General features: G+C 36.7%; 1 long non-coding RNA gene across 3 annotated transcripts; it reads left to right on the forward strand.

Moving 5' to 3' along the window:
* The first annotated feature begins 31 nt into the window (after nucleotides 1-31).
* LOC124381247 lies at nucleotides 32-8,048 on the forward strand. 3 transcript variants are annotated; one of them, XR_006924814.1, is made up of 5 exons: nucleotides 32-159; nucleotides 2,094-2,208; nucleotides 3,149-3,592; nucleotides 6,834-6,954; nucleotides 7,035-8,048. It is a non-coding gene; the product is annotated as an uncharacterized LOC124381247 (long non-coding RNA). The 3 variants fall into 3 exon arrangements; XR_006924813.1 differs by having other exon boundaries at nucleotides 3,149-3,399; XR_006924815.1 differs by having other exon boundaries at nucleotides 48-159; nucleotides 2,097-2,208; nucleotides 3,149-3,399.
* Nucleotides 8,049-11,614: the final 3,566 nt, after the last annotated feature.

Below are 11,614 nucleotides of genomic sequence, written 5' to 3' on the forward strand. Positions count from 1 at the left end.
GGTTAGTTGCCTTCCTCATGATTGTAATAGCAGGGTGCAAATGTTGTTCAGGATGTTAAGAACGATCAATACTCTGCTAGAAAGTTTATTTTCAGCGTTGTTGAGACCTGGCAATCCTTCAGCTGCTGATCACTATAGATGACAGATGAAAAGAAAATGGTGAGGAAACAACTTCATTAATCTGGTTATTAATGGAATAAATAATAAACAGATGATGAAAAATCTAAACAAAATTTAGTATCATTTGTCATGTAATAAAATGTGACATGATAAAAAGTAGCTCAAGATAAAAGTTCTTATCTGTAAGATTTTTTTAAAGACAATCTCAGGACAGGCTGCAACCCAAACATCTTAGGAATGTAGTAACAGTTGATTTTTCTTTCTATCCTTCATGATCCCTCATAGCGGGGATTAGAAATGTTTCATTGCCTAAAACTAAACATTTTCAACAATAGGCAAAAATTGGAATACAAAATTCTTCACTTCCTGCATGTCTTGTGTTGATGGGGCATCAAATTACGCTAGGAACTCAGGAAATGTAAAGAATAAACACACTTGTTTCTGCTTAAATGTACATTGTTTTTTTCCTAATTTTATTTGTAGCCTAGGCTTGCTATATAAACTGAGTAAAGTCAATCATTCCAATTGTTTGACTTATTGACTAGTTGTTTCATTTATTTCAAACACTATCCAATTGTTGCTTATTTTAACTCATACATCCTGTTCCAGGGTTCAAAATGGTAGGAAAAGTGTCAATGTGGTTAATAGAAGAGACTAAATATCTTTGGGATTCAGGCAACTCCAGAATATTTGGCTCCTCTTCAATGACATATTTGATACACACAGTGACTGATTTTCCACATTTCCTGCTCGATGACAATGATTCTTGAGATTAGAGAGATGGAAAGTGTACTGTATTTATTGTATGTAATAATGACGACGTTACATCAGTCGGCCATAAGCAGACCCAAGACAGGGTGGTATGTGAGCTTTTTTATTTACACTATGATTATAGTCGGTCAACATCATAAAACTTTCAACATTGCCAGCTTTCCAACTCCCTGGTTTCTTACTGGGGTCAGACATGATACAGTGCCCTGGAGTACAGAGAGTTAAGAGTTTAACAGCTTATCGATATTTAACCACTGACCTACCACTCACTATAAAGTGTAAAAAAGCTCTACATATAGATCTAAAGCAAAGTAAATAAGAGAACAGATATACAAAACATACAGAAACAAACATAATTTCAGACATTTTTAATAAAAAAGACAGCATTTACAGCATTTTACATGCTAAGCAGACACAAATAAACAACAACATAAAAAATTGTGTGTGAAATCACCCTTACTGTGCATGTACAACAGTACAACAGGTTACCATGGACAACATGTATCAAGCTGGGATAGAAGTCATACACAAAAACACAAAGTCATGGATACACATACACACACAACAAACCCATACTGAGCTAACAACACATTCAGAGTCAGGGATTTGGATAATTATTCAGTTCATGTTTGTTCGTAAATGTGTGTGTGTTTAGGTCAAACTGCACGTATCTAAGGCAGACCATTCATTAGGTTAACTCAGCCAGCAATATGAGCCAGGCACTGGCTTTACCTGTTCATCATATTACATTACAGTGTGTACACACACACACACACACACACACACACACACACACACACACACACACAGCTAAAGACACAGTAAACCCAAATGTGTTAAAAGCGTTGTGGATTCCTGCAGAAGTCTTTGCACAACAGTAAGAATTATATTGCTTACGTTGTATTGTGTAGAGTATTGTCTTAGTTTAATGTCACAAATAATGTAGTGTGTATAGGGACCATATGTCAAGGTTGGTTAGTGATTTATTCATTACCAGGTGGTGGTGTTGAACTGGTGGTTATTTGCATAATTAATATTGTAAATAGTCACATATTTGTTCAGAATTACTCTATAAGCCATATGCATACTTTTTTTATTTTGATTTTTGATACACAAAGGAAATGAATATAATATTGGTGTGTGTTTGTGTGTGTTTGTGTGTGTGTGTGTGTGTGTGTGTGTGTGTGTGTGCACGCACGCAGCAGATGGCATCTCCCTTCACAGAACTGGAATGCTACATCATTATTTTTTCTCTGCTAGTCTTTAGCCTGTTTACGCTGCATGGCATGATACACGAGCGATGCCCATCTCCAGCAGGTACTCACACAACATCATGGATTTTATGAAAAAAACACTACACAAATAATGCTGAATTGAAGTGAAAGCAAATAAAAAAGGAGAAACTGGCTACTCCAAACCATAGCAAAGGACGGTGTTGATGTTATATATTGTCAGCAATACATTTATACATAAAGAGTTTAGCCACACAGTTCCTTGTTAGTCACTCATTCTTTGTAGATAACGTTTATTTCTACAGATCTTCAAACACGAGCATTCTTTTCTTCAAAGTTCATTCCGGCTAAAAAAGTGCTTCAAAAACTTTACTAAATTACTTGTAACTTGCAAGCTTTACACCAGGGGTCAACACTTCACTGATACTGTGTGATCACTTTATATTATGTCAGCAGCTTCAATGTACTCTGTTTCTGCTATCTATGTTACTTTTAATATGGATACCTAAAACCTCAAACATTAGAAAGTGTTTTCAGGCTGGATTCAGTGAACAGTAATAGGATAAAGGCCACAATCTGTTTGAACTCTTTAATCATAGAGCTCATTTTGTGCACAGGGGCATAATCATGCTAAAGCGTGTTGGGCTCCATTAGTTTCAATGATGGCAAATTGTAATTCTATACAAATCTTTTTAGCAGCATTTTGGGAAAGAGTCATATGGATAGGTAATAGTCAGGTGTTCACATACTTTTGTCCAAGTTGTGAATCTTTAAATGTTAAATTTGATATATAGAGGAAAGAGAGAATTTAAATGTACTGCACATTGCTTTGGCCAACAGGTGATAAAAAAGAGGTGTATGAAGGAAGAAAAATAATATGCATATTATAGGGCAAGTCAAACATGTTTTACGGGGATTTCCAAAAAAAAAAAAAAAGAAAATCATGATCATAATTCCCTGTCTCCTTTTCTCTCTCTCTCTCTCTCTCTCTCTCTCTCTCTCTCTCTCTTTCTTGCTCCTTTTAGTGAAAGTAAGCGAAGAACGTCAAGACCAACTCATAGTCTGAATCTAAACCTCTTTAGGAATGAAAGCTACACCAACAGACTTTGGATAAATGCACTTGTAAAACTCGATTTGGATCCTGGAGAGCATAGCAGAGCTTTGCTTGTGTGTTGGAACGTGTTGGGATTTCTTATGGCATTTACAGAAACGGAAAGTTCAGGGACTTGCTCCAGGTTCACTTGTTGCACTTTATAACCATCAATAGAGACTGATAGTGAGTATGTGACTTTATTTGTCTAAAGGGCAAGTCTTACAGATGTTAGGGAATGAAAGGTGTGTGAATGTAATGTGCTGACGTGGTTTGTTAAGCCTCAAACACTTTGGGAAGAAGTGTATAGCGTTTGTAAAACACATTTTTAACACACATTTGCACTCTCAAAGATGACTGGAGACTTTTAATTCTAAAGGTAAAAGACAATCTCTCACGGTTTCTCTCTCTAAAATTTTTGTCTAAAATAAGATTAAATCTTTTCTTGAATGTTCAAATTTGTATTTGTTAAATAAGATTTCAGAATCGACTTAGGCATGGGCAAACATACTCAAATGTCTCTATATATATTTAAATATACAATTTTACTTTTCAGTGACGTATATTGTGGCAAAATCTTGTCTAAGTCTTTTTGTTCTGGAAATTAAGGAATGTTAAACAATTCATGGAATCTTAAACTAGGCCCGAACCTAACATTCTCACACTCTTTTTAGACACCAATTTCAGTCAACATTGTCTGTACAAAGTGTCGGCAGATGGAACAAGAGTTATAGCCCACATTCTTATGCAACTGAAATGGATCATGTAGCACACCTTTAGTGTAGGGGCTGTCTCAAAACAAACTTAGAACATCAGAAGTTAATAAACTTTTCTGTGTATGCCTGTATTTGGAAGGTACATGATAGCAGCTACCTCTGCAAGCTCAGCAGTTTAGCTGTATAGAGTGAAAGGACCAGTCAACCATACTAACAGCATATAGTTCAGAAGATGTGAAAAGCTCAGAAGCAAGAGTAAATATAAGAGGTATGAGACTGAAAGGTGAATAACATGCTGAGCAACAAAATGTGCTATTTGTATATCTTGGAAAGTGCAGTGAGTGATACAAAAAAGTCAAGCAAGCTAGGAATTATTGTAAATACTGCATTATATCATGTGTGTTGAACAATGTGCTCAAGTGAATAAGACTGCCTCTTGCCACTTGGGTTAGATGGGATGACACAGGACTACCAGATTTTCCTAGAAACAAATCACAGAGTAGTTAGTTTATCAAATCAAACAGCTTGTAAATACAGAAGTAGCACTGGCAAACTCTATATTAAGTAAACATTAGCTACGTTTATCCATCTTGTTATGTAGTCTCCAGTTGGTTAGATAAAAGAACAGCTATGTCAAAGCTACTTGTTTCCAATGAGTCCTGTCTCTGACACTGAGCTAATGATTAAAAAAAAAGGATAATTTTAGCTTGCATTAAATACATGAACTGCATTGTTGTCTAGGTCCAAATCAGATGGATTCCTATCACTGCATTTAGCTCTACAAGCCACACTTTTCTTTGTGGTTCCATCACTTCAAAAGAAATTATACCACCATATTGGAGCAGGCAACATTAAGGGAAGTGTCTAGCCAGTTGTGTAGAATCCTTAAATGTTCTGCCTCAGACTAGAACAATAAATATAACACTAGAACACCCCCCTCAACTTGGAAAGTCATAAAGGCCCCCTTAACCCCAGACACATGTTCCATTATGTGTGACGTTAAGAATTTTTTCATCCAGTACATGAATGCCCTGTTCCACCATAATTTCAGTAATGCTACTTGTCTAGTTACTTCATTCCCGCAATTTTAAATTGGGAACCCAGTAGCAGGCAGTAAAACCTACAGCCACACTGGTGTGCCTGGAAAGGTTTGGGCATGGTGTTTCACATTTCTTAGATCATTAATGTTAATTAGCTTCAAGGTCATTGTCTTGTGACCAGAGATGAGAAAGATAGTGGAAAATGAAAAGTAAAAGAAAAATAAGGGGAAAGAATTTACAACAAAAAAACTACTGTGTGTGTGTGTGTGTGTGTGTGTGTGTACCCACTATATATTAGGGCTGTAACTCAAATAATTCGAATACAAAAACATTATTGAGGCAAATTATTTGGCTTCGTTTAGTTAATTGAACTACACACGGAGCACTGTGTTTCTCTACGGACCATTTTTACTGGCGCACGACCCACTAAACTTTTGAGCATTTAGGACAGGTAACACAGACGATGCTGCAGGATGACAAACAGAGGGATGAGGAGAAGATTCAGGCCAAACAAAACAACAGAAAGTTTGAGATCATTTCAAACTAAAACAAAAAGAAAACACAGTACAGTGCTTTTAACTTTTTTTTTTTGTTATTTGAAATAGATTTTTATATTTTAATTTATGATCTTTTGTATTTTTATACTTGCATTTGCAGTTTGATATGGTAATATGGCAACTAAATGCACTAAATAGGTTTTGTTTTCACAAATATTCTTGTATGCAATTTCAGCAATAAAAATGTAAAGTTTTTCTAAAAAATATATAAAATATAAAAACTATTGTTCATTTTAAGAGACCTGTCAAATTTTCTCTTGTATATTCAGTATTGCTCTAGAAAGGGAGAATTTAGTATTAATAAAGAAAAAGTACTTCTTATCCGATTACTCAAATAATTGATGGAATAATCTTTAGCTGCAGCCCTAATATATACACTATCTTACAAAAGTAAGTACATCCCTCACATTTCAGAAACCATTTTAATATATCTTCTCAAGGGACAATACTATAGAAATTAATATTGGATATGCTTCAGATTAGTCAATGTGCAGCTTGTATAGCAGTAAAGATTTACTGTCCTCTAAAAATAACTTAATATACAACCATTATTTTTGAAATAGCTGGCAACAAAAGTAAGTACACCCTAAGTGCATCTCCCCTGTACCAGCAGCACTCATGCAGCCCCAGGCTGCTACCACCACCATGCTTTACTGTAGGCAAGACACAATTTTCTTGGTACTCCTCACCAGTGTGGCACCACACATGCAGGACACCATCTGAGCCAAACAGCTTTAGACAAGGCTTCCTTCTGGGACAATGGCCATGCAAACCTACTTGTTGCAGTGTGCAGTGTACGCTCTGAGCACTGACAAGCAGACTTTCTGCTTCTGCATCCACTAAAAAAATGCTGGCAGCACACATGCATTTTTTTGAAGGCAACTTCTGTACCTAATGCACAGCACGAGGTCTTACCTTCTTTGTTTGATCCTTGTGAGGCCTGTTCCGAGTGGAACCTATCCTAGAAAACCTCTGTATGACCCTGGCCACTGTACTTTAACTCAGTTTCAGGGTGTTACCAGTCTTCTTATAGCCTGGGCCATCTTTGTGGACAACAACAATTCTAATTCTCAAATCCTCAGAGAATTCTTTGCTATGAGATGCCATGTTGAACACACAGTGGTCAGTATGAGACAATTGTACTCAAAGCACCAAATTTCAACTGCTTTAATGCAAGATACATATATATATATTTTCAGAGGACAGTAAATCAATACTTCTATACAAGCTGCACATTGACTACTATATTACACATTGACTACTCCTAAACTGTAAAAATTGTTGTGTGTGTGTGTGTGTGTGTCTAGAGCGTTATGGATATTCCATTCTCAGGCTTAGAGCTGGTTTTCACCGTCTTAGCCTTCACTGTATTCTGTGTGTTTGGCCTGGCTGCTGTCTTTACATGCAGCCAGCACACTGACAACCAAGGTATATAAACTCACATACACATTTTTCACAAAATAATTTTATTGCATTTCCCTGCTGATTGCGTATGTCTTCTATTGCAGGTGAAATAATTTTGCTAGAGCAGAAAACAAGCCATCATACGAGCAGACTTAAAAGGAAACAGGAATTCCAACCATCAAAAAAGTAACCTCCATAAACCCTTTAGAATTTATGGACCTGATGAATGAATCCCATTGAACAACATTGTTACAGCATTATGTCGAAATACAATAAGATTTCACTGCTGGGTTGGGAGCAATTCACCAAACCAAAATATCCACCTAATCCGACCTGCTCTCAAAAACTGACCACTGATTAAAGGCTAGAATGTGTGATTGATGCACTTTACTGGTACAAATACCAGCAAAGTATATTGTCTATAAATTTACCAGCAGGTATACACAATTGTGAAATACATCGCTGATACACTTAAATAAGCACAAAACACATTTTATGCCACTACAGTGTCACTGCTCAGCTGAGATTGGTCCTTCGCCCAAATTCCCTCTTGGGCAACATTGTTCCTATGGTGGAAAAGAAAAAATAAGTGATTGTATAAGAGAGGAGGTTAGGAGTGAATAAAATGTAAGCAGAAGTGCATGCAGTGGGGTGTGTATTTGTTATCTGTTACGGTTATATTTTAATTACAGAGAAACTCTGGTCTAAATAATGTGCAGCTGTTTTAACGCTAATACATAACCCTTTCACAATTTTAGCTACATTTATTTTATTATTATATCAAATCTGCACTGTACATTATTTCTATTTAAATGTGATGTGTCAATAAATTAACCAATATGCCAAAAAAAAAAAACCCACCCAAAATTTACATTTTATTTCTGCATTGAGGCGAATATACTGCCCTCTGCTGGCATTTACTTCATTATGTTCAGAATTAGTGTACACACACACACATTTTGCATCCAGTGAACAAAGATTTTAGAGTTTATTTAATCCATTAATAAAGAACTATTTTATAATTTATTTATCATTGTTATTATGGTTATTTATTTTGACAGTTTTTAGACATTTGCAACTGGATCACCAGCTCAATGGATACATAGCTGTACTCTAAAATATTTTTTTCTCTCCTTTTTTTGACTAATACTAGTGAGCACCAGACTGGGTTTGAGCTGGCAGAAAGAGCAATTCGAATAACCTTTTTTTTTTTTTTACAACAGTGGGAAGCAGAAAAGCATGTCAGAACACACAGTAATTCAAAACCTGAGGCAGATCTGTTACAACTAATGAAGTCCAAATTGGGTTCCACTTCTGTCAGGCGGGACAGGCAGAATCCAAGCCTTGTGTCAACAATTCAGGCCAGTGGGGGTGGTGTAATGGTGTGGGGAATGCTTTCCTTTCTTGTCACATTGTCGCTGACCACATGTATCCCTTTCCCATCTTTTAAGAGCTACTTCCAGCATGATAATGCACCATGACTTAAAGCCATATCAAACTGGTCTTATAAATATTGTTAGACAGTGAGCTTTAGGGGACTTCAGTGGCTTCCACAGTCACTTGACCAATGTCCATTTAGAGCACCTCTGGGATGTGACAAAATTGGAGATTTGCAGCATTAAAGAGCTTCTGACAGCATTTGCAGCAATATAAAAAGAAAAGAGGTGTGTGTGTGTGTGTGTGTGTGTGTGTGTGTGTGTGTGTGTGTGTGTGTGTAAGAGAGAGAGAGAGAGAGAGAGAGAGAGAGAGAGAGAGGAATAAGGGGTGTGGTTTGGAAGATTGTTTCCTGGTAGTAAACCTATAGGCATTGTAAAGTCTATTCTGTCTCTCTGTGTGTGTGTGTGTGTGTGTGTGTGTGTGTGTGTGTGTGTGTGTGTGTGTGTGTGTGTGTGCGTGTGTGTGTGTGTGTTGTAAACTTAAAGAGATGGGTTTAATTGAAGGTTAAGGAGGAAGGAAGGTTATGGGAGGATGCCACTCTTATCTGCTCTAGGAACAATCAATAAAAGTTCAATACTGATAAAACTTCCTGTTAAACTTATCCTCACTGTCTGTAGGGCTGAACACACTTGACAGAAACAATAACAATCTCACTTTGAACTCACTCTCAGGCATGCAGGAAAGCGTGTGTGTAGCCTCTGATTGGCACATCATGTGTGTTTACTCTTGTGGGATAAACTCAAGGGGGTGGGGGGGGGGGGGGGGTTGGGGTTGTTTGAGTGGTAAGGCTCAGAGAGAGAAAAAAAAATTCATCACATCACACAGGACAATTACATGCAGTCAACATACATTTAATTTACTATTTAGTGAATTTTATTATTATACTATTATTCTTTCTTTCTGTTTGTTTCTTTTATTGTACACATCGAATGCAATGCTTATACCTTTATCCTTTTGACATTCACTGAAACCTTGCATTTTAATCATTTATTGGTATTTTGTATTGATTTCATTTTTGTTTTGTTTTTCTTTATTTTATTTGAATTTAAAATTGATTAGAAGAGAGAAAGATAGAGCAGACGAGAGAAAGAGAGAGCATTGACATAACTATATGATACCTATTACCCACTATAGCTACTATGGCCACAAATCAAGAATCAAGTATTCTTTGAAAAGAAAAAAAAAGAAGCCAGTGATTTCGCTGTGACCTATTTGCTCCAAAGAGCGATGTATGTCATACAACTTACAGAGTTAAAATAGGCATATCAGCAACTCTACTTTCTGCACAGCCTTAAGAAGTTTGGCCTCCCCCCTAAGATCCTCAGCAACTTCTACTGATGCACCATTGAGAGCATTCTAACTGGATACCTGATCGTCTGGTATGGGGGCTGCACAGTACTAGATTGAAAGACCCTAGAGAGTTGTGAGAGCGGCGGAGCTCATCTTTGGAAATAAACTCCCAGCCTTACAGGTCATCTACCACACAAAATGTCTGAGGAAGGTTCTGATCCCAGAAAAGATAATTCAAGGTTTTGATACAAATGCTGAAATTCATACATGGTTATTAAAACCAAAATACAGACTATAATCACCATCAAAACAACAAATAAGGAATTCCAGTGAAAGCAAACTCAAATGTGTAAATAATAAGTTTGGACCATTTTGATTGTTTATTTTTTTTAACCAAATCACAGTCTGATTGGTTAAAGCAACAGCTTCAGCATAGAGTTATAGTTAAAAAAAAAAACGTCTGAGGTACCCACAGTGCTGGCTTTACTGCAATATCTAATGTGAGGACTGAAATCTGATTAGATAGAAGCTCAAACATAAACTTTCACTTTATGTTGAAGTTTCTATTTGATCAAGGCACATGAGAGAAATGCTATCAAATGTAGAGAATGGACTATTGTGTCAGTGATTCTGATTGAGTTTAGGCCAGCAGAGAAGGCCTTGCTGGACCTGATGGCCTCCCACTGGAATAATCTTAATATGGTCTGTGAAGAATTTTTCAAATAACACTGTTAACAAGTCAATGTAATAAAGCCTGATCTGAAGCACAGGTTCTATCCCATCTAATGTTTACTGTAACAGCACATCCACCAGGTGTTTAATTCTTCTTATACCACAGTATTTGTTTATTATATTTATTTTTTGTTGTACCCACCAATATTATTGTGTAAGTTCCATTTTTTCTCTGTCAAATACAAAATATAGCATGTCATGTTATCCAGGAAACCAGAAAAAGCACCACACATTAAATATGACAGTGTTACAGTGTGCTGAAAATAAAGACTCCTTCCATAAGTGCTCTGAAGAGAAGATTGGAATAATTTATGTGTTATTAAGTGGCAAGTGGAAGTTGGCATGAACGATGGAAATGATGCGCAACAATGCGATTATTAATTCAAACAAACACTACTTATTATCAGTGGTGGGCGGTCAGGGCCAGCAAAGCCTTCTCTGTCTAAACACTATCAGAATCACTGACCCAATAGTCCATTCTCTACATTTGATAATATTTCTATCATGTGCCCTGATTAGATAGAAACACTATCAGAAGCACTGACCTACATTTATAACCTAAAATTCTAATAATTGTTTCATGAAATTATATTAATTTAATTGTTTCTTTAACCAATCAGATTTCATATTTGCCTCACAGGGCAGCTAGCTGGCCCAGAATAGGGTCAGCATTTTTCCGTCCTCTGATTGGTTTGTCAGAGGGAAACTGGTACAGCCAAGTTCGACTGGCAAAACACGTCTGTAGCGCTGCACACATTAATACATCTGAGTTAGACTTTTTTATGCCTACGGAGAAAGAAACATTTATTTGGTTTCAGACATACTTAAAATTAAATTTTTTGAAGAAATGATAGACATCTTGAGGAGGTCGTCAACCCCAAAGCTAGCTAGCTTGTCTCAGCCCGGGAAAGGGTTTGTCCACCACTTCCAGACCAGTGAATACGAGCAGTACCACTGACTTACAGCCTCTGAGGAGCAGTGCAAATTATGAGTCTGCATCTCTGATAAGTAGGTTGTATTTTAATTAATGTTTTATGTTTTTGTCCTGTTATTAGACAAATATTGATTCTGAACTACTCCAGATGATGGAAGTGTTTTAGTATTGTATTGATGGTTTCTATAATTGCGACGTAATAGTGGGGGTATTAAGAGGTGGATTTAGTTGGGTAATTCCCCATTGAAGGCCAAGGTACCAAATGCATGGCCCACCACTGCAAAAAAAAAA

Source organism: Silurus meridionalis, chromosome 28 (genome assembly GCF_014805685.1).
Source record: "Silurus meridionalis isolate SWU-2019-XX chromosome 28, ASM1480568v1, whole genome shotgun sequence".
Taxonomy (NCBI): Eukaryota; Metazoa; Chordata; class Actinopteri; order Siluriformes; family Siluridae; genus Silurus; species Silurus meridionalis.